Below are 21,923 nucleotides of genomic sequence, written 5' to 3'. Positions count from 1 at the left end.
GCCTTTCAAACTAAGCTTGTGTAGCTTGCTTTAGCTCATAAAGAGCTTTAGTAAGTTTGCATATATGATAAGGAAACTTTTTATTCTCAAACCCAAGAGGTTGAGCTATATATACTTTTTCCTTTAAAAATCTATGCAGAAAAATATTTTTTACTTCTAATTGATGAATTTTTCAACAAAACGGGTCTAATAGTGGTTAACTTAATCACCAGAATGAATGTTTCAAAATAGTCAACTCCGTTGATTGCACCCTTTGGCCATGATTCTAACCTTGTAACGAGCAACCCTACCATCAATATAATATTTTATCCAGTTATCTATTTTCACCCAACAATATTATGATCATTATTTGGGAAAACTAACACCCAAGTATGATTTTTGTGCAGGGCCTCTATCTCTTCTCTCATAGCTTGGATTCACTTTGAGTCTAGGAAGGCTTAATTGAGATCATATGGTTCTTTTTCTTATTTAAGTTAACTCACTAGTGAGGGCTTTAGGAATGAAGTGAATGCTAGCAAGGTAAGACTTAGGTTTTCTGGTCCCATCCTGAGACCTATTGATCATGTGATGGATCTAAATGAAAATTTGAGTAGAGAGGTCAACCGCAAGATTTATGTCATCATTTTGGTTTTGAGGGTTTTGAATATTCAACTCAGGTTCTGCAGAAGATTCATGGGATTCGACTTCAACAGTGGGTTCAGTTGACTCGAATCCAACATGCATTTCATGGGATTTGGTTTCAGCAATATGCTTGGCTTGGTTAGGTGAGGCTTGAAATTGATTTTCAGATTTGCCTACTTGATGCTAAAAATTAGGTGTAGGTATTGGAGTAGGTTGTTGTATGAGGGTTACAATAGAATTGGTAGGGGAAGAGATGTCATTTTGGAGCCATAATTTTGTAACTATTCATTCACCTTTTTATCAATATTGGTTCTAGAATCATAACAAATGAAGCCCATATGGCAAGTCTCATACCCACTAAAAACACATGGCCTAGAATTAGAGGGACAACTTTGGCTAATTATATAGGACAAGATGAGGATAGCATGTGCATTGAAACACCTTAATCATAGTGAGGAGACCTTTTGAAAGACAACTCAAATGGAGATTTATTATTTAAATTGAAACTTGGTAACCTATTAATAATGTGTACTGATACTTTTTTTTAATGACACCATTTTGATGCGGTGTATGCGGACATGAAAACCATCATTTAATACCATGTTTTACCAAAATTCAAAAAAAACTTGTACTTAAGAACTCACCACCATCATCACTATGAAATATCTTGATCTCATACCCAATTGCTTTTTCAAATATATTTTTGAAGTTTTCAAAACACCTTTGAGTCTCAGATTTTCTGGTTAAAAGAAAGAATAAAGAAAGTCTTGAATAGTAATCCACTAAGAGAAGATAATAGCTAAAATCCTCTCAAGATAAGCAAGGAGAAGGACCCACAAATCATAATGAATCGATTCAAGATGTGATGCATGAAATTCAACATATTCAAATGGTAACCGATGCATTTTAGCAATCCAACATGTAGAGCAAAAATTAGATAATTGGACCTTCTCAAAAGATATAATATTATTTTTCTTAAGAGTTTTGAAAACCTTATTCCCTAGATGGCCTAAGTGACAATGTCATATATTAGTTGTTACTCATTTTTCCTCTATCAAAATATAATCCTCTTTACCCTTATTATCGTGTTTCTAAGGAGCTTCAGACCACACATATAAACCGCCCCTACTTGATCCTCATTTGAGGATAGTTCCTTTCTGCAAATCCTTTACAGTGAACCAATGAGAAGAAAAATCAAATGTGCAATTGTTATCACAAGTGAACTTGGCCACATACAATAGGTTCTTTTTTATGTTAAGAACTTGCAGGGCATTCTTTAAAATAAAAGAATTCAAATTTTATTTGAGAATGATATTACCAATATTAGTAATAGGCAAATTTGCTTCATTCCCAATTGTGATAGTGTCATTCCCTTGATACTCTTTATTATCAATTATACTTTGATCTTGAGTAGTCATATGATTCATTGCTCCATTGTCAGGATACCAAACATCATCTTGAAAGAAATTTATTGTCATAGCAGTAAAGGCCTTAGGTATGTCATAACATTGATATGTAGTGTGGTTTTTACTACCACACAATTGACATATCACACAACCATCATAAAAAGACTTAGAAGCTTAATTAAATCCATTTTTCTAACCTTGAAAATTATTTTGAAAGTCTCTTCAAAAACCTCAGTCTCTTCTTTTGCGTCCTCAAAAATTATTTTCATTCTTTGAGAGAAAAAAGCAATCAAGGTGGATTTAATTTGATGAGGTTGTTTTGGCATCAACATTTCCAGTCTCTTCTCTGAGGATCATGTCAAACACTTCAACAAAGGATGATAACTTTACTGATAGGCAGACAATAGTAACAAAACTTCTATACTCAACGGGAAGACCATTAAGCATGTACATGATAAGATCTTCATCCTTAATTTCTTCACTAATAGCACTTAATGAATCAACAATAAACTTTACATGGTTGAAATATTCAACTGTGGAGTTTTCATCTTTCTTGACATTTTGAAGGTCTTTTTTTAAATGGAGGGTCCATAGCTTCGATTGAGAAGAGTATGAATGCTCCAAGCCGAGCCAAGCCTCATGAAAAGTAGAGAATCTTATTATTTGTCCAAGAACATGCTCAAAGACAATAACTTTTATCTAATTGAGAGTTATTTGGTTGTCTCTTTTCCAAAGAAAATAGTTTGGATTTGGAGAAGATTACTTACCATAAATAATAAACAGATTCAGAGGTAGGAATGAATCATCAGATTATTTGATTAGATTTTGGCTATACATAACTAATTTTATATGTGAAGGCTATAATAGACAGTTGTGAAATCCAAATTAATGAAAACAAAGCTTGAGAAAGCATTTCATTGAACCACAAGATTGAGAGAGAACAAAAGACTGAAGGATAAACTTGAACCGGCCATGAAAACATGTTTAGAACACTCACAAACAACCCATAAATATTGTGATTGTGAGTGCTCTGATACCATGTAAAGATGGTAAAGAAGCAAAACACTCATAAAACACACGCAATAAGAATACATTTTACGTGAAGTAAAGTCCACAAAATTTCTCAGTTTTATCAGTTCAGAATCAATCTACTGTTATGAATTATGAATATTCAGCAATTCACCCTCTCTTGCAATTATTTAAAAAAATTAAATTGAGAATTTTAGAAAAAATAATTAAATAATAATAAAATAGAATTTAAAAAATAGATTTTTTATGAGAATTTTTATGAGAATTTTGAAGAAAAAATATTAAATAATAATAAATATTAATTTCAGCAAAAATAAAATTGTAATGGTACTTTAATACTACTTGGGTCAAATTTGAGGTCTTTTAGATCTGTTGTTAGCAGACCTGACCCAAATCAAATCCAAACTTGATTTTGGATCCAAGAACCAAGTGATGGATTGGGATCCATTTGGATCTCATCACCTATCAACTCCCTCCTTTTCCTCCTCATTTCCCTCCATCCTCTTTTCTTCTATAAAACCCTCACCAAATCCTCTCACACCCTCTAAAATCCTCACCTAAGGACATCACTATCCTCTAAATCCCTCCTTTATTTTCCTCTCTTTTCTCCTATAAATACCTCCATTTGCAACCGCTTTCTCTCATTGCAATACTTTGTCTCCTCTCTTTTGCAACACCACCTCATCCACCTTGCCCTTACTCCACCAGTACACCTGATTGCACATTGGTGCAATTGAGTGGTTGAACCCCAACTGAGTGGTGCTCAGGTCAAATGAGCCCTTGAGTTTGGTTCCACCTTACTGGCTGGAGAGCAGCCTCCCTCTTGAACTAACACCACCAGTTTTGGTGGTTGTGCGGGACACAACCACTGGCAATCGTTGTTCTCACCAAAGTTTTGCTAGTCTTGCATATTTCGATGTAGGGTAAACTTGCACTAACTCTGGTGTTTATATGATTCTAATGAATGCATGTATTATGTTGAAACTGTGTATTTTCTAATTAAGTTTGTATATTGTTATATACATATAGTGCATGCATGAAATGACCCATACTTTGGAAAATATATGTATGAGCTATGTATATATGACTCAAATCTTGTATGCATGACTCGAGTTACGTAAAAATTTTGTATGCTTGAAGTTTATATATTTCGTACTATAGAACACACATGCTCACGTATGCATACATGAAATTTCATGATCTTATGCTTTGAGGTTCAATTTCTGAGCATATGGATTTTTATGTGATATTATATATGACTATGATATGATATCAATGCATGCAATGATATGCTTCTATATTGAAATATCACATGATGTGATATATGCATGAAATGATGAATGGTATTGTGATTAAAATACAGAAATAAATTATACTATATTTTTGTTGATATTTGATCAATTGATTGTTCGAGCTCAAACAGGTGGCTCATGACCTTTTGTATAGTTAGCTGAATTAATATGTGTGTATCTGATAAGGACGGGGACGGGGATTAGTATTTTGAGATGAGGCAGGGGTGGAGTTCCAAAGTCTCCCCCGCCACGGGGGTGGACCGGGGATGAAGGTTAAATTTTAAAAACGGGGCGGGGGTGGAGACATTGTCCCCCGCCCCGCCCTGGTCCACTGCCATCCCTAGTTCTGCGTTTGCATGTAAATTTCATTCACTGGTGCATGTAAATTTCATTCACCAGTGAGTGCATCTTCCCTGTCCAAAAAGTGCAAGTTGTTGCGATGGATGGATTTACCTAAGATTAAATCTATGGGCCATGACATCATCTTCCATGAAAATGAATAAAGAATGATATCACTATGTAAAAGGCTTTTCACAAGGAGGAGTGGATATATTTTAATTGGCCATGTTTGTTTTTGTTAGTAATTATTAGGTAGATAGAATTTTATTAGTTTCTGAGAAAACTAATCCCTACAGGCTCCAAGGCTTTCTGGTTTGGCTCAATTTGACAGGCTCAGCAGCCCAAGTTCAGACAAACTCACTTTGTGTTGTCTGTAATTGGTATATATATATATATATATATATATATATATATATATATATATATATATATATATATATATATATATATATATATATATATATATATGAGAGAGAGAGAGTGTGTTGTTATTGACTTTCTAGTAATTTTCTCATTTCCATATCATCATCAGCATCATCTAATGCATGCGCATGTAGTGATTTTGTAAGACCGTGATGCCGATGGCCCAATATAGCTGCCTCTTGAAACACAGATAAGGTGATTACTCGATCACCACTATGCAAAAAATGTCACTACATAAGAGAATCTATCCTTTTATTGTTTTTATTATGATTATTATATTTCTAGTTGAAGAGGATAGCCGCTTCCTTTCCACATATTAGCATTCATGTGAGCAATCAATGCGTTCTGAAAATTGAAAAGGCTTCATGCATCTATGATATATGAAGTGTTTGCAAGCAAGGACAAAGAGTGCTTGTTCCCATACCTACTAGGGCTTTGGTAAGGATGACTTATAAAAGTCACCAAGCGGGACATCATGAGTTCAAAGCCTACGGTTTTTTTATGCATTCTCTTGCCCTCAGACCAAAGCTGGGTGTACTTTCTTGTGGCAAAGAGAACATGAGTTTTTTTAGCGGATGAATTCATGAGTGAGGATCAGGTGCAATCACATTGAACACAAAGTGTGCTACTGCACCCACGAGCCCACCATCTTGGGATAAACAAAGATGCTTGTTCCGATCATTAAACCAAAGAAGAAGAAAAAGGTGCTTGTTCCCATCCCCTCTTTTCTCTCGATAAAAAGTTAGTCCATGGTGATTAAACTGAGAGATGTTGATAGGCCACTAACTGTGACAAGATGAGGGGAATATGTATGCTTTTCTCCAAGTGGCAAGAAGACAAAAACACTTTCATAACCAAAATAATGTCTTTTGAAACTTGGCATTTATGATTTGACCAATAAGCAAATCTTACTAGTCAATAACAGCACAGATGCTGATGTTATGTATAAGATTACAAGTGGATGGATTGCATAGAGGGATAGATTGGATGTAATAACATTGGAAATATGGCTCTAATCGAAGGTGGATTGTGGTTTTCCCAACACCCTCTGTTATTTAGGAGCAGTAAGTTGCAGTTTCCACAATACTATTCTTGGTTGTTTGAGAGCAGTAGTATTGCCAAAACAGTGTTCTGGAGATGAAGTTAGCAACTCCAACATCACATTTCAACACAATTTTTTTAATGAAAGATAAAATTTTATTACCAAAAGACCCTAGTTTGTGTGATACACTAATTTGTAGGGTAGCAATTAGCCCTGAAAAAGAACAACATAAGGCTTAAGCCTCCAGTTTCATACTATGAACTACAAAGTTCGCAAAAATAATCAGCTAGCCATTTAGCAGTGATATTTAACATCCCTTTCATTCCTTTAGGCTTATGCATTTTCTTGAACTCTCAGGCACCGTTTCAACACCATTCACAAGAGGATGTTTTTGGCAACTTTATCCCCAATACAACATTTTGATAGTACTATATTTTGGCAACGCCATGTTTTTACAGTGCATGAAATGGTGTTTTTATTCCAATGCAGGGTCTCAAACATAGCCTAAATCAGTGGTGAAGATTCATGCATCAGAAAAACTTTACTGCACATGATGTATTCAACCTAAAAAAACAGGTGGACATGATGAGACAGAGGTCAAACTTCACCATCAACTGATCTTAAATGAAACTCACCTAAACATGGCTGGCTATAAAGACTAAAGTTGGTTTTCCATTGTTAAATAGTTCGTCCTTAAATGCCTTCGATTTTTTTTTGTTATGCCATGGGGCTTTCTTTAGTGGATCAATCATAAATAGTACTGAGTTTAGGGAGGTGTATATATATAATATTGTGTGGTAGCCATCTCATTTTGATGGGCTGAAGGCCCCCCACATTGGATGCAAATTCAACTTGCAAAGTGTAGAATCAGAGAAGAACGAAGACTAACTTACAAAACGTCTCTCAAGGTACTCTAGCCTAAAACGAATTTAGGTCAATGATTAGCTCGTGGCCCATAACTTTTTGCTTATTGGCCCACACAACACTATTCGGTGTTAGTTTTTTTCCTTCCAAGTATGGCTTGAGCATCTAAGTCTATAAGAAATGGTTGCTTTTTCTTGTAGACTATGAATAATAGCAGCTGAAAACGTAGTTGTGTAATCTTGTAACCAAATTTCACAAGATTCAACGCAAAAACAATCACAAGTACTTTTCTTATGTTTCGCTAACCTTAAGAAAGTGTTGTGACTGATTCATCATATTACAGGATCTTGAGAAAATCCATAGGGATGGTAGTGGACTAGGGCGGGGGCGGGGGATAAGGTCTTCACCCTTGCCCCGTTTCAAAATTTTGCCCTCTATCCCCGCCTCCATTCCCGCACGGATTTTGATTTTAATCTTCATTATGCAGCATTCAATGTTTCATGTCCTTCATCCCGGGTTCATATGGGGTGAGAAGGGGTGTAGCTCCGTTTCCTTGGTCCTTCCGCCGCTGCTGCCTTCCAATGTTAGAGAAAGGAGAGGAGAGAAATGGGTGCTCGCGTGGCTATTTAGAGGAAGGAAAGGAAGAAGAGAGGAGCGATTGGAGAAAGAGTTTTATGTTAGGGTTATATATATATATATATATATATATATATATATATATATATATATATATATATATATATATATATAATATGTATAAAAGTATAATAGTAATTTCTTAATGGGGATTGGGGATAGGGCAGGACAAGGTGAGCCGGGGCAAGACTAAGTCCAACCCCGCACATATTTTGATTTTAACTTTCATCCCTGGTCCATTCCCCGTTTCATGTCCTCTATCCTCGGTCCAAACGGGGCAAGGCGGGACGGGGCCCCATTTCTCTCGGTCCACTGTCAAAAAACCATTTTGCTCACTGAGTTCATTTCTATCATTGGCTGAAAACCCATGGTCCTCCTTGCCAATTAGAGAGCACATCCTGCTTTGCCCTCATGGCAAAAGATGTGTCTCTATCTGTTTCAAACTTATTGACACACCCTGTCAATTTAGTGATGTTCACCGGTTACGCCTGCCAGATGAGTTGTGGGCCACAAGAAATCATAGCTTGATATAGCTCAAAATGTAAATACCTGGCATGTGGTTTATATATACATCATCAAATGTACTGAGCATTAGGCTAAGAACTTTTTTCTTCAATCAAACCCAATACGAGCACATCCGGTACACAAGCTAACCAAATCTTTGGGATACTTACATTGATGGAGTTCAAAAGCCCACATCCTAATTCTAAATCTTATAAAAATAGAATCAGGGCTAGTTGAAGCAAAACTTTTGCTCTTTATAATTGTTTTTCCTAAATGTGGTACATAAGGCTGGGTGGTCGTGTCCTGTCCTCAACATGGAGTTTTACCTCACAAGAAGGCGGGCCCATTAAGTGACCTGGTTCTGGGTGAGGGTTCCTTCATCATAAAATATAATAATAATACCAACGGTGCTCCGTTTGTTTGGTAGGAACAGCTAGTTCATGTCACCTTGTGTTGGGAGGTTGCAAGTTCAAATCCCAATGGTATCGTTGTATAACTGGTACGGGTCTGGCCTAACTTCTGCTTGCCTTTCACATAATAATAATAATAATAATAATAATTTTCTCAAATGACAGGTCTATCATGTGTCCAGTGAATAGAAATGTAAATTTGTTGGCATTTCAGCTAAGTAATTTTCTAAAAAAGATTTGCTCTTTATAAAACGTTTTCAAAAAAAGAATGTGTTACTTACACGGTTCACCATTTGAATTAGGCAACTTTTCATATTCTAAACATCTCTCTCTCTCTCTCTCTCTCTCTCTCTCTCTCTCTCTCTCTCTCTATATATATATATATATATATATATATATATATATATATATATATATATATATATATATATATATTGAATCCTTTCCTTCCACACACACCCCACCCCCCCCTCTTTAAAACGTCTAAAATCAAAGGACAATGCCCTCCATCTCTCCTATAGCAAGAATTTCTCTAACTCCCTTCTATATGGGTTACTTCTTAAGTTCACCTTTTAACCATGTAAGCATACTTTCTTTGTTTACCATTTTTCATGCTACAAGTATATTTAAATTACTTTTTTTATTTTTACTCTCTCATGACATTAACGGATAATTTTTTGTTAATGAAAAACTTGTCACTCTCTTCCAACTCAATATGCCTTTTTTCACTTTTTAAGTTTTATTATGGTTTATATGAACCTTTTTTTGGATAAAGCTAGATGGGGTTTGGAAGGCCCCAACCAGATCAGAGTTTTATTACAGGATCAAAATGAAATGTACCATCCACAGCTACATACCACGGAAGCCTATGAGTCCTGTTGCAACTAGATCCACTAGACTACAGTGGCTACCCCAACAATGGAAGAACTGAATCCAAGGACTATCGCTTCTTGTTGACCAATATATGAATCCTTTTTGCTACCATGATATTTATTTGCTTTAATTCTTTTAGTTACATGTTTCAAATTTAAACATATGGTAAGAAAAGTTTTATTTGCTTCATGTTTAAGTGCTTTAAATTAAAATAAAGTATGATTTGTTTTAATCATATACATAATTTCATTCTTTGTTTATGTATTTATCATAAAGATATGAATACAAGAATGATATATCTAGGCCCAGCCATGTGGACAAGCCATCAAATTATTAATAATAATAATTTTCTTTAGATGCTTTTTCTATTGCACAATTCACTACGAGTCCGTTTGTTTCACCCCACAATGAGGGCTGGCAAACAAGCCGAGCTGCTCATGGTTTGGCTCGGTTCGGCTCACCCTGAACTCATTCATATTCGGTTCATGTAGCTGGCGAGCCGACCCCGAGCAGCTCGTTAACCAAAAAGGAGCCGAGCATGAACAAAGGGTTCTCGGCCCTGTTCAGCTCGTGTATACTCGTATGAATATAATATATAGAATGTTAGTGCAATATTTATCACAAAAAGTTTGTTAAGTAATATGATTTTTAACAAGCCAGCTTGTGGCCCGGCTCAGCTGACTTGAACTCAGCTCGTCTATTTATGAACATGGGCGAGCCCGAGCTGACCTAAATAATAAATGAGCCGAGCCTGAACATGATGGGCTCGACTTGTTTACCAGCCCTACCCACAATATGGGAAAGATGCCTCTTTCTCATGAAAGTGTGCATCTTTTTCACGGGGCTAGCTTGAAATAAATGCCTTGAGAAAACTGAAGCATGTGGCCCACTTTATTTCACACGAGAAACACCATGTTCATATGAAATCCGGTCACAATTCTCCCACGTCCCATGGACCCCACTTTCCTACAAGGAAGCATATAACAAACACCTTTTACCCACCCCCCTCCTCCCATCTGTAAAAACCAATTTTAAGCTGGGTTTTGGGCATAAACCAAGTTATACGGTAAAAAAAATCAGGTCTTGTTTCAAAACTTAGTTTTTTTTTTTTAGGAATAATCCAAGGGAAAACTCCCCATCACCCGCCACACTCCGGACCCTTGAGGTGCCCACTGGGGAATACAACGAGCTTCGACCTTGCGGCAAAGGGATGCCACCTGTGGGTTTTGAACTTGTGATATCCCGTTAACTTGATGACCTTTTGCAAGTGGCCCCTACCAGATGAGCGGAGCCCGGGCTTCAAAACTAGTTTTAAGAAAACCCTGCCCCCACAAAGCTTTTCAGCCTGGTTTATCATACTACAGAGCTAGTACAAGTGAATGGTGGAATGCACCCGGGATCAAAGCCAAAAGATGGCCACAGAGATAGTGGTAGTGGTGTCCCCAGAAAGGAAAAGACAACAGATGGTCTCAATTCACAATGAAAAGAAGAGGGCTCTGGTTGTAGATCCAGCAAAGTAAGATGCCTAGCGTAGGAGAGAGAAGAGACTACCTACAAGATGGTCGTTCCATCACTTCAGATGTCTGTAGGAGACAACTTTTCGTGTGGAATATCTTTTGCAGCTTTTGCAAAACTTTCAGTGTCCTCATGTGAATTCTTTTTCTCTTGTGCCCATATTGTTTTCCACGTCTTTTCCCGTTCCAACACAATTTCATGTGTTTTAAAAGAATAACAATACTTGCTCTTGCATGGAATATGACTTGGGTGCTCAAAATTTCACATCCAATTCCAGTCAGAATTGCACCTCCTATGTATCACAATCCTAAATTTGAGATTGCTTAATTTTTCAAAGCGATTCCCTCATCTCATTAAGATTTAAGAGGTCATCTTTGCATGAGAGAGAGAGAGAGAGAGAGCAGCTAGGAGGGGTTTTAGATGGGGAAGAGCTAATGTAATAACAGTGCAGAATTGGCCCTTGAGTTGGGTTTCCTGTGGTTTAATGACTAAGAACTGGCCACTTAATGAACCTGCCCCTGTGAGGCAAACCTCCGGTGAGCCCACGACTAGGGGTGTCAACTGGTAGGGTTTACCCGGACCTGACCTGAACCAAACCCTATAGGGTTCAGGTATGGTGATAAATAATAAGACGCAGGTCTGGACCCAAAGGTCCTATTAATACATGAACCTGGGTATAGTTTGTGAAATTTTATACCAGACCTAGACCCGACCTGAGTTCTGGTTAAGACTCGTAAATTTTGAGATTGCTTGAATTAGACGTGTAGAGATGTACAATGTTGAGATTGGTATCTTGTTTCATTTTTCTTTTATTAGTTTTAGTCTGTTGGGGGTCACCATAGTCTTTTGTTTCTCATTTTTATTGAGTTAGTTCATATGCCTTTTAACGAGGATTTACTTGTTGATTCTCTTCTTTTGAGATTTGGCAAATAAAGTATCAGGCTCATATTAAGTGGACTGCACATTTAGATGATGATGATGAGTATATATATGCAAAAAATTAAAAGTTGTTATCCTTGGCATGTTTGTAATTGGTACAGAGCAAATAGGGCTTTTGTTGTTACTCGGCGGTGTTCTGATTTTTATCATATATGTTATAATCCCAATTTTTTTACAAACTAAATGTCATCTTCTTTGCCTGATACATAAAAATAACAGTTTTTTATTTTAGTTTTTCAAATTTTATCAATATTTAATTAGACTTTCTATTTATTTTTTGAGCTTTTGTATTCAATCAACATCAAACATGGTTCTATGAATGCATGCTTAATTTTAATTAGAATTTTAGTTTTTTTTAAATTAAGGTATATATAAATGATATTTGTTAGGATTTATGATTTTGATTTGGTTCTTTTAAAATAGCATAAATGTTTAGTTAAGATATTATGGGCCTTTTATATATTTTTTTTCAATTACCATTAGGCATGAATCCATGAATAATGAACGCTTGATTTTGGTTAGAATATTAGAAACTTTTTTCATCAATAAGAATTTTGCTAGGATTTAGGTTTTTTATTTATATTGTTCAAGTGACATGAATGTCTAATTAGGGTTTTAAGGGTTTTCTATTTTTTCTTTTCAATTAGCAATTATCATCATTTTATGCTTGATTTCTAGTAGTATTTTAAGGTTTTTTGTTTGTGTAATTTATTTTAGTCTTTCATATAACTATACTTTTATGGAAGTAGCTTGACCATTCAATTATTTTTGCAATGTAGACATTGATTTTATAAAATAGCTATTTACATTTTTTGAAAACATATTATTGATGTAGTTTATTAGTAATTAATTTGTTTTTGCTAATCGACTATGCCCACCCTAGTTTAGATTCATGGCTCCACCCCTAGTTGAAATATGAAATTCAGTTATTTTCTTGTTTTCAGTTATTGCCTTACATTTTCTTAGTTATTACATGTTTTACCTAAATAATTGTATTATGGTAGAATTTTGATGTAAATCGAGTTCCATTTGATTTGCATCAACAAGTATAACTTTGATATTTCTTTTTGCTTTATATTTTCATATATAATGCTTTATATTTTCATAAGAAAGAAATTTATAGTCAGATTTTACCTTTCTCACCAACAAAATTTCAATACCAAACCAAGTTAAGTGGGCCGAGTTCAAGCTAAATTGTTTATAGAAAAAAAATTGATTTATAGTTAAAAGAAATATGATTACTATATAGGGTAACATTAAACTAGTTATGTTTAACATTAGATGAATTCAACCTTATAAAATTATTAAAATACCCTTAAAAGAGTGGTACTTTTGAAAAATACATGGCCACTTTTTTCAGCATTATAAGTCTTTTGAACTTGGAGGAAATTGAAAAGCAAAACATTTTCAAAAAACTAACTTTATGAATCTATCAAATTTGCTTTTTTCACCTAAAAAGTAATCATATATTTAAACAATTGCCTCTCTTTTAATGATATTTTAATTAATTTTATAATATTTTTTACTTTTTAGTGATCTTATGTGAATCAAGTCGAGCTATATATTTATTGTTTATATTCAACTTACCGAGCCTATTTTATGAGTTTAAAAGAGCTTTTTACAAGTCAAACATGAGTTGAACCATGAGCGGCTCAGCTTGTTTTCTAGCCCCATTTTATAGGGTACCAACCCACCATGTCACAGTGACTCGTCTGATATTTAAACAATGACCTATCCTAGCGTGGTGAATTTCTAGTGAGTCATGCTCTTTCAGAAAAAAGGCATTTTGGGCATTAAGAAATTCCCTTAAACTTTCAAGAAAAGACATTGAGAATAAGGGCATTGCCCTCAATGATGTATGTAGTTCTTTCTTTTCCTTTCATATGGAGGGTATATTTTTCCTTAAATACCCTTAACTCAATAAAGATTCACTGAATTGCCATCCCACAGATGCAACTTTAGGGCTCAACTTATCATTAATGCATCACTTTCTTCTGCATAAAAAGTCAAGTTAAACCTCCATATAAAATGGTGAAAACACCTTTCAGACATGTTTGAAAGTGAGAAAAATAATAGGAAAAGTGAGTAAAAATACAAATATTATAAAATTTTCAACGATTCTAAACAAGATAAAGTTTTTTTAAAAAGTTTGATTCTTAATAAGAAAAAATTGACCACTTAGAAAGGTGGAAGGATTGTCCTATCAAAAAATTCATTTGCATTAAAGCAATCATTTATGCACAATACATCTCATTCCATGGGATGTCATAAGAAGATCATTCTTCCTCTTCATCATCTTCCCACTCATCATTATTTCCATCTCTCTCTCTCTCTCTCTCTCTCTCTCTCTCTCTCTCTCTCTCTCTCTCTCTCTCATTTTTCTCACATTTTCTACTTCATTTTTCTTATGCTATACAAATAAGTAAAATTATTTCATTTGAAAAAGTTGTCATATCAAAACTTCTTATAGGCAAATTGTCTTTTTCTATAAAAAATTTTCTTGCTTCCAAACATGATATTCATCAAAAGAATAATGATTTCTCATAACCTGGTATAAAGGACACCAAATTTTTTTATGTCTGTTCTTGGTGACATAAGCAGCCACCGACACATATTGTCTTTATTTTAATATTTAATAAATGATAGGGAGTATCATCAGACGTGTTGGGCATCAAATGGGGTCGGATGTGCCCAGCACATTCACATATTTTTTTAGTGTTTTGGACTATGAGTGATGGTCATGACAGTCGTTAAAGGTCTGGGCAAAAAAATCACATTTAGGATGTTCTAGAAATGCCGCTAAAGGCACTTTTTTTATATAACGATGTTTTCCATCACTAATCTTGCACGATCAATAGTGGAAAAATGTCTGAGTATCATCAAACACTTTAAGTGTTTGATGATACACTCATCTCTTTTAATAAAAATATTTTTTACTATTAAAATATTAAAAATAATTTTTATTATTGAAAATTAACATGTTTGTGTCTTTGTGCTCCATTTTCCAAAGAAGAATTTCAAAATTGTGAGGCAAACCTGTGTCACATCTTTGTATCTTTCTATCTTTGTGACATACCTTATAACTCATCGTTGTAGATGAAGTAATCATTGACTACTAAAAGTAAGAATAATGAAAATGCTTTTGTTCAAAAAATGTAACTTAATCTTCGGCATTGTTCATTGCTACATACAACAATTCTTGTATCTTACATCTAAGGGTATTTTTATTATCAAAAGATCCCAAGAAACTTATCCATCTTACATCATCTGCTAAATTAAGGCATGTTCCAATAAAGTAATGGATATGCCCCTCACATTCTTAGAGAGAAAAGCCCTTGTCTAGTTTCTCTCTTAACCCTTATTTTTTTTCTTTAAAGAAAAAGAGACAAAAAACCAAGAAAAAAGCGAAAGAAAAAATAAACTAGGGATTTCTTTCCCTTTAGTTTCTTTTTTCTACGGTTTCTCTTATTTGAGTAGGTTGCTTTTTGTTCTTGCAAAATAAGACAACGTCTTTGTGTGAGACTTATCATCTCACAAAGCTTTTAAATTTGTAAAACAAATAGCCATCGAATGTTATTCTTGTTTATATGCAAGAATTGTTTGCTTGATTTATATAACATAAATGATATTACCAGTGAAGAATTTCATCCTAAAGATCTTGTCAAACTTCTCTTACAATGTTGCACAATTGACACTATTTACGAGATCTTCTAAAAGTGAATATGAGATCTATGACAAGGCCATGTTATTGCAATGATCCCAACATTTAGAATTGGTCTTTAGATGATTAAGAGATACATCAATAAAGACTAATTTGTTTTTTTTTTTACTTAGAGCCAAGAGTACTAGGATCTAAAAGATGTAGAGGGAACAAATACCTCAGATCTAACATGGTTGGTTGTCCCAAATTTTCATGTGTATTATGCATCAAATCTAGTACCAAGTTGATAAGAGCTAACCATGAGTAGATTTGCAAGAAAAGCGAGAGACAAAGGGAGCGTGCTTATCGCCATATTGAATAAACATCATCATTCAATGGTTGGGTGTCAAGTACAAATCCAAGATTATTTCAGTGATGCAAATAATAAGGTGAAATAGTATCTCCACTAGTGCTTCTAACAGTCAACCATGTCAAAAAAAGAAGAAATTGAAATAGATAATTGATATGTGAAATGATACTTTTCTCAATGATTGATCATATTATCATATAAATTAATAGGACAATAAACTTGTCTTTGCTTTGATACCATGATAAAAACAAAGAACTTCAACAACTAAAAAGTAAACAAGGCAAGCAAGCACATATTTTCTTATCCTTTTCATCCAAACTTTTTTAAGTACATATTCTCTTATCATGGTATTAGAAAAATAAGTTTCTTGCCTGGTTTACATAAATAAGAAAAGACTCGAAAGATTTGTTTACTTGCCTTGCTTACATGAACTTATAAGATAAAAAAAGTAAACAAGGCAAATAAGCACATTTTTTCTTATCCTTCACATCCAAACTTTCATACTTAAGATACCTATAAATCTAAAGGACTCTTACATATCATGACAATTATACATGGTAAAATTTGGTGTCACGGTGGGCAAGATGATCCAAACATAGAGTTGAGTTATAATATTATACAAAGCAAACTTATATCTCATATGGTATAAACACACAATAAAATTGTACCTCCAAAATCTAGAGCTCGACCATGGATAAAGGAATTTCTTTGTTTGGAGGAAAGGAGTAAAAAAGATGGAAACATAACTCTCTCTCTCTCTCTTGGCAACATAATTATTAAAAAAGAAAGTTATAAAAAGCACACTCAACTTTTAATTAAGAACAAATTAAAGGCAATGAGAGAGACCACATTTGCCAAATGTTTCCAAAAATTTCAAAAGCTCGCTTCAAATTTAGGGTTGGTAAAGAAGCCAAGCTTGAGGTATTTAAAACTCAAGTCATGTTTGTGGCAAGTTAACATGTTTACAAAACTACATTCTTTAAAAGCTAAAAGTAATACAATTTGATCTCTAAATTATTTAACTCACTACAAGAATGTTGATCATTATTCACATACAATAAGCATCAGTGACAACTTTTACTAATGGATACTCCAACTCGAGATGTCTCATTTACCAAAACAAACATTGTTTCAAAGCTTGAAAAAAAGTTTTGAAGTTTAGACTGATCGTTTGCAAGCCTAATGCTTCAACCATTCATTGGAACAATACACCAAATAATGTAGATAATTCTGAAATATATTTACTACTACTTAACAACCATTTGTTGAAGCTCCTTTTTTTTTTTGAACTTTTTAGTTAGGTTGGGAAACCAACCCCTCCCCCTTTCAAATCACCAATTGCACATTGGTAGGCCTCTAGTTGATAATACCCTTGATGTCCCCTTTGGCCATTCGAGGGTATACTCAAGTTCAACCTTGTAGCAAGGAGACGTCTCCCGTGATTTTAGAATTATAATCATCCTATGTGAAGTAGTAGACAAAAGGATCGCTCCTAAATCCTACAGAAATTGATACCTTAGTGTAGCTACAAAACTAAAAAACTATGAAAAATATGAACTTAATAAAAAATTAAAAGAAAAACACTAAAAATATCTCACAATTCATTCATCTCTGTCGTTTCTGTCTCTCTACAATGAATATTTATAAAGAAGAGAGGAAAACCATAGATATGGTATTAAATAAGATCTTAAACTAAGATTCAAACTAAATAATTATAAAAAATCAAATAATAAAAATGAATTTGAATTGACCATATGGACCCGGTAGCATCTTGCTCATGCTCCTACATTATTCTCCACGAGTTGAAAAAGGCTTGTCCTCCCGCTTTCATTTTTTTTCAATTCCACTCTACTGCTCAAATCATGCATGTACAATGTACAATAGGAATAATGCTATGCTCCTCAAACCAAGGATAAGAAGCATGACCCACTCAGAGAAGTGTAAAAAACCCAGATATGCTCTTCCCAAACCAACCATAATCATCCATTATGCATATACGTAGAAAGAAATCAAATGACACATCCAATACACGAATACTCCAATGTGAGGTATCCATAACTCCATGCTCCTTATGTAGATGTTGATCCATAATGATATTTTGGATTAGGGAAAAGTTTGGATATGGTTTAAGGAACTTGGGTATAGGGTACTTTTGGATCTGGGTACTAGTTACAATTTGAGGGGATTTATGATACACTAGATCCAATGGGTTTTGGGTATAAGGATATTGGTCTTGGGTATTGTGTAAGATAAGGGAAATCTTACTTTGGTTTGGACATAATTGGGTTTGGTTATCAAGGATTTGAATTTAGATATAAGAAGGTTCACTTTGGATTGGATCTAACAAGTTTTGGTGCAAGTTCAATTTGCCCACTGACGGCAAGCTCGCCCTGCCGCTTAGTGACAAGCACAATCTGGATGGGTTGGGGTTATTCTTACCCAAACACGGGTGGCATACTCCCATCCATCATCGATCGTCCGTAGATGGGCTAGTACCACCCACCAGCCAGTGATGACCTGCGGGAGGCTCGATCGTCAACCATGGCCCCTCCCCAAGCCCTAACAAGTCTGATGGGGGAGGCCCACTCTTACCCTAACACGAGTGAGGTGCTCCTATCCAATGACAAGCTCGGTTTAAACAGGTCTGGGCCCGGTTGAGGGCCAATTTCCACCTTTCGAGGTCGAGTCTGATTCGGTTTTCAACCAGATCAAGCCCAAACCTAGTATTTTGGTCCAATTAATATTGAACTAACTCAAACTTAGCCTAATTGAGCCCGAACAGAGCTCCAACTTGGTTTTGGATCGGGTCAAAACCAAACCTCCTTGATCAGGTTTAAACCAAAACTATTATCCTCCAAACCCAAACCAGACTGTCTTACTCTATTTCGAGTTCGATGACTCATAATCTACCTAATTTGGTCTTGATCCAACTGGATCTTAACTAAGCTCATTATCCAGACCACTTGAACCCCAACTCAAACAATGATCCATACTTAAACCATGCCCAAATCCAGCCTTATTGTTACCAAGCCTAACTCATTTCTACTTCACATCATCCACCTAAGCCTACCCATCCTAAACTCAACTCTCTTGTTGGGCCTTTTCAAGCCCGTAATAACCCACAGGCCTCAAGATCCCAATCAACTAAGATCCAACACAAGCAAACCAACACCTATGAATTCAAAGCAGAGTTTCATGGTCCATTGGATGTAAAAATATTCTTTGATTGGTCCTATGCAATGTGGTTCTACTTTGAGTACCGTTATGTTCTAGAGCATCGTAGGGTTCTCTTGGCAACAAGACGACTTCCAAGTTCAACTCAGGTGTGGTGAGATGAGTTATAGAAATTAAGATTGAGAGAACCAAGGTTTGATAAATGTTCAAACATGAGAGGCAACGTTTGATACAAATGAGGTTCGTACTTAATTCGAACCTACCCATGATTTTTCTAAAGACTCATATTCAATTAAAGAAGATTTGGATGAAGATAATGAGTCCAAATCCATTTTATTGGAACCCTAAAACCCATTTTAGATTTTAAAGTCCATTGACCCAATCATCTGGCAGATGGTTACAGGACAAGGTTTGGCTGGTGGCCAGTCTCACGACCGTCTGGTGGTCGATTGGAAACCAATTAGTGCATTTAAATTCTGCCTTGGTGATCTTTCTGTACATCTCAATCAGATTCGAATCGCGGAAAGGAAGGTAACCAGAGAGCATCACAAATAATATCACCCCACAAGACCAAATGTCAGCTTTTGCCTCCATCATAACCCTTCTTGCTAATTACCTCCGGGGCGACATAAGCTGGAGTTCCACACGTCGTATGGAGTAACCCATCTTGCCGTTTCGATTCTGCAAGAGCGCTCAACCAGAAATCTGAAATCTGAAGGTCACCATTCTCATCCAACTAAAGGTTTTCAGGTCCCCGTGATAAACAGCTCTGCTATGGCAAAAATCCACAGCACCGATCAGCTGTTGGAAATACTTCATGGCCATGTCCTCTTTGAGCCTACCCTTTGCCACCTTATTGAAGAGCTCACCTCCCTTGACGTATTCCATCACAAAATAGATCCTGATTTTGCTCGCCATGACCTCATAGAGCTGAACAATATTTGGGTGTCTCACCAATCTCATCACAGATATCTCTCTTTTGATCTGGTCCATCACCCCCACCCTTATGACCTCTATATCGATCATCTTAATAGCAACGCTTTGCTCTGTTTTTATATTCCTGGCCAAGAATACTTTAGCAAAGGCAACAATCGACCCAATTCATACCTTTGCAACAATACAGTGCCCTTGTTCTCCATCCTTGTCCTCTAACAGGAAAATCTAATCAAGCACACGCTGAATACAGATACTGTCTATATATATATTAATAAAGTTAAAACAACCCTAGAAGGAATTAGCTTTTGAAGTGTTCAATTCCCAGACATTTGGTGGGTTTTTATTACGTTAGAAAAAACATTATTAGGCTCCAAATATCATTTTTTTCATCAAAAACACATTATCCAGGTAATCGACCATGACCAACACATTTATTAGGTCCAAACTGCAAAAAAAACAAGTGTTTTAATTTAGCAGGTACCCATTTCTCTCTCTCTCTATATATATATAGAGAGAGTAGGGGTGGCAAAATCTGACCCGACCCGCCAACCTGCTTCTTAGCCAGGTTAGGGTTTGGCTTAAACGGGTTCGTGTGGGTCGACCCGCCTAACCGTTTTATTAAAAGGGTCGTGTTTGTGTTAAGGGTATGCCAACCCGCCAACCTGTTTAATAAACGGGTTAGGCGGGTGGGTCAACCCGTTTACACGAACCCGTCAACCCACAACCCGAGTCCCACTAAATACACTAACATGAATCCTATTATGGTAATCGGGTCCCATCACCAAGACCGGCAGCTTCTTGAGTGAGATTTCGGCCGATGACAGCCCTGTCGGAACCCTAATCTCTCACCCGAAGCTGACAATGGCGTGCTTCCTCACTGAAAAGGCACTCCTCGCGTGGATCTCGACACCAGAGAATAGGCCATTGATCACGCCAACAAACGATCTTGATGCCACCGTCGCATTGCTCGGCTGCGACCACTCCTCCGTTCTCGCAGAACCCTAGCCGGAGACGATCGGCCGATCCTCAGCCGTTGTTCTCCTCCAAGAGGCCGTTTACCTCCAAACCCTTGCTCGTCTTCCGGTCAAAAAAAGGCGCTGGGATCATCGGAGAATCCGATCGACGGTGATCTGGCTGTCTCCTTGATGAAGAAATCGTTGGCCCGGGGGTTGAACCGGACGAAGAACTTGGGGTTGCGGCCGCCGCGGAGGAGGTCGAACTCGGCGCTCATGGAGAGCGGGGAGGTAGCGGGGGAGCCGAAGGGGCCGATGCTGGTCTTGACGACGAGGCGGAAGGTGTTGGAGGGGTCGTTGAGGCGGTATGAGAGGCGGACGGAGGGACCGACGTCGAAGGCGATTGCGAGGCTCATGCAGAGCTCGGCGGCAGAATCTTCGACCGAGACCCATTTATTAAACGGGTTAACCATGTCGTGTCAGGTTACCCGTTTAATAAATGGGTCGTGTTCATGTTTGCCACATCCGACCCATTTAATAAACGGGTCGTGTTCATGTTGAGGTATGCTGACCGGTCAACCCGTCGACCCGACCCGATTGCCACCCCTAATATAGAGTAATCAGTATGCGGTAAATGGAGTGTGCTAAATGAAACATGCTAATTAAATGAGTTTTTTAACATTTATTGTTTTATTTTTAAATTTTAACTGTACAGAGCTACTTGATTTTATAGGGATCAGCAGTGAGTTTTTATAACGTTCAAAAAATCAATGGTTCAAAATCTTTTTAAAATTTGTAGGCTCTAAATATCTCTTTTTTCATAAAAAACACATGATCGTATGGATTCCTCGTAAGATTATTCATGGCCAACACATAACTGCAAAAAACACCAAAAAAATAGAAAACCCCGTTTAACACTTACCCATTTCTATCTATCTATCTATCTATCTATATATA

General features: G+C 36.2%; 1 pseudogene; it reads right to left on the bottom strand.

The window, feature by feature from the left end:
• Positions 1–19,440: 19,440 nt before the first annotated feature.
• Positions 19,441–20,216, bottom strand: LOC149833942 (CBL-interacting protein kinase 18-like; annotated as a pseudogene).
• Between the last annotated feature and the right edge of the window lie 1,707 nt (positions 20,217–21,923).

This window comes from Nuphar pumila, chromosome 6, assembly GCF_984573655.1.
Source record: "Nuphar pumila chromosome 6, dmNupPumi1.hap1.1, whole genome shotgun sequence".
NCBI lineage: Eukaryota > Viridiplantae > Streptophyta > Magnoliopsida > Nymphaeales > Nymphaeaceae > Nuphar > Nuphar pumila.
Note: the sequence above shows the minus strand (reverse complement) of the source record. Positions and strands in the feature narration are given on the sequence as shown.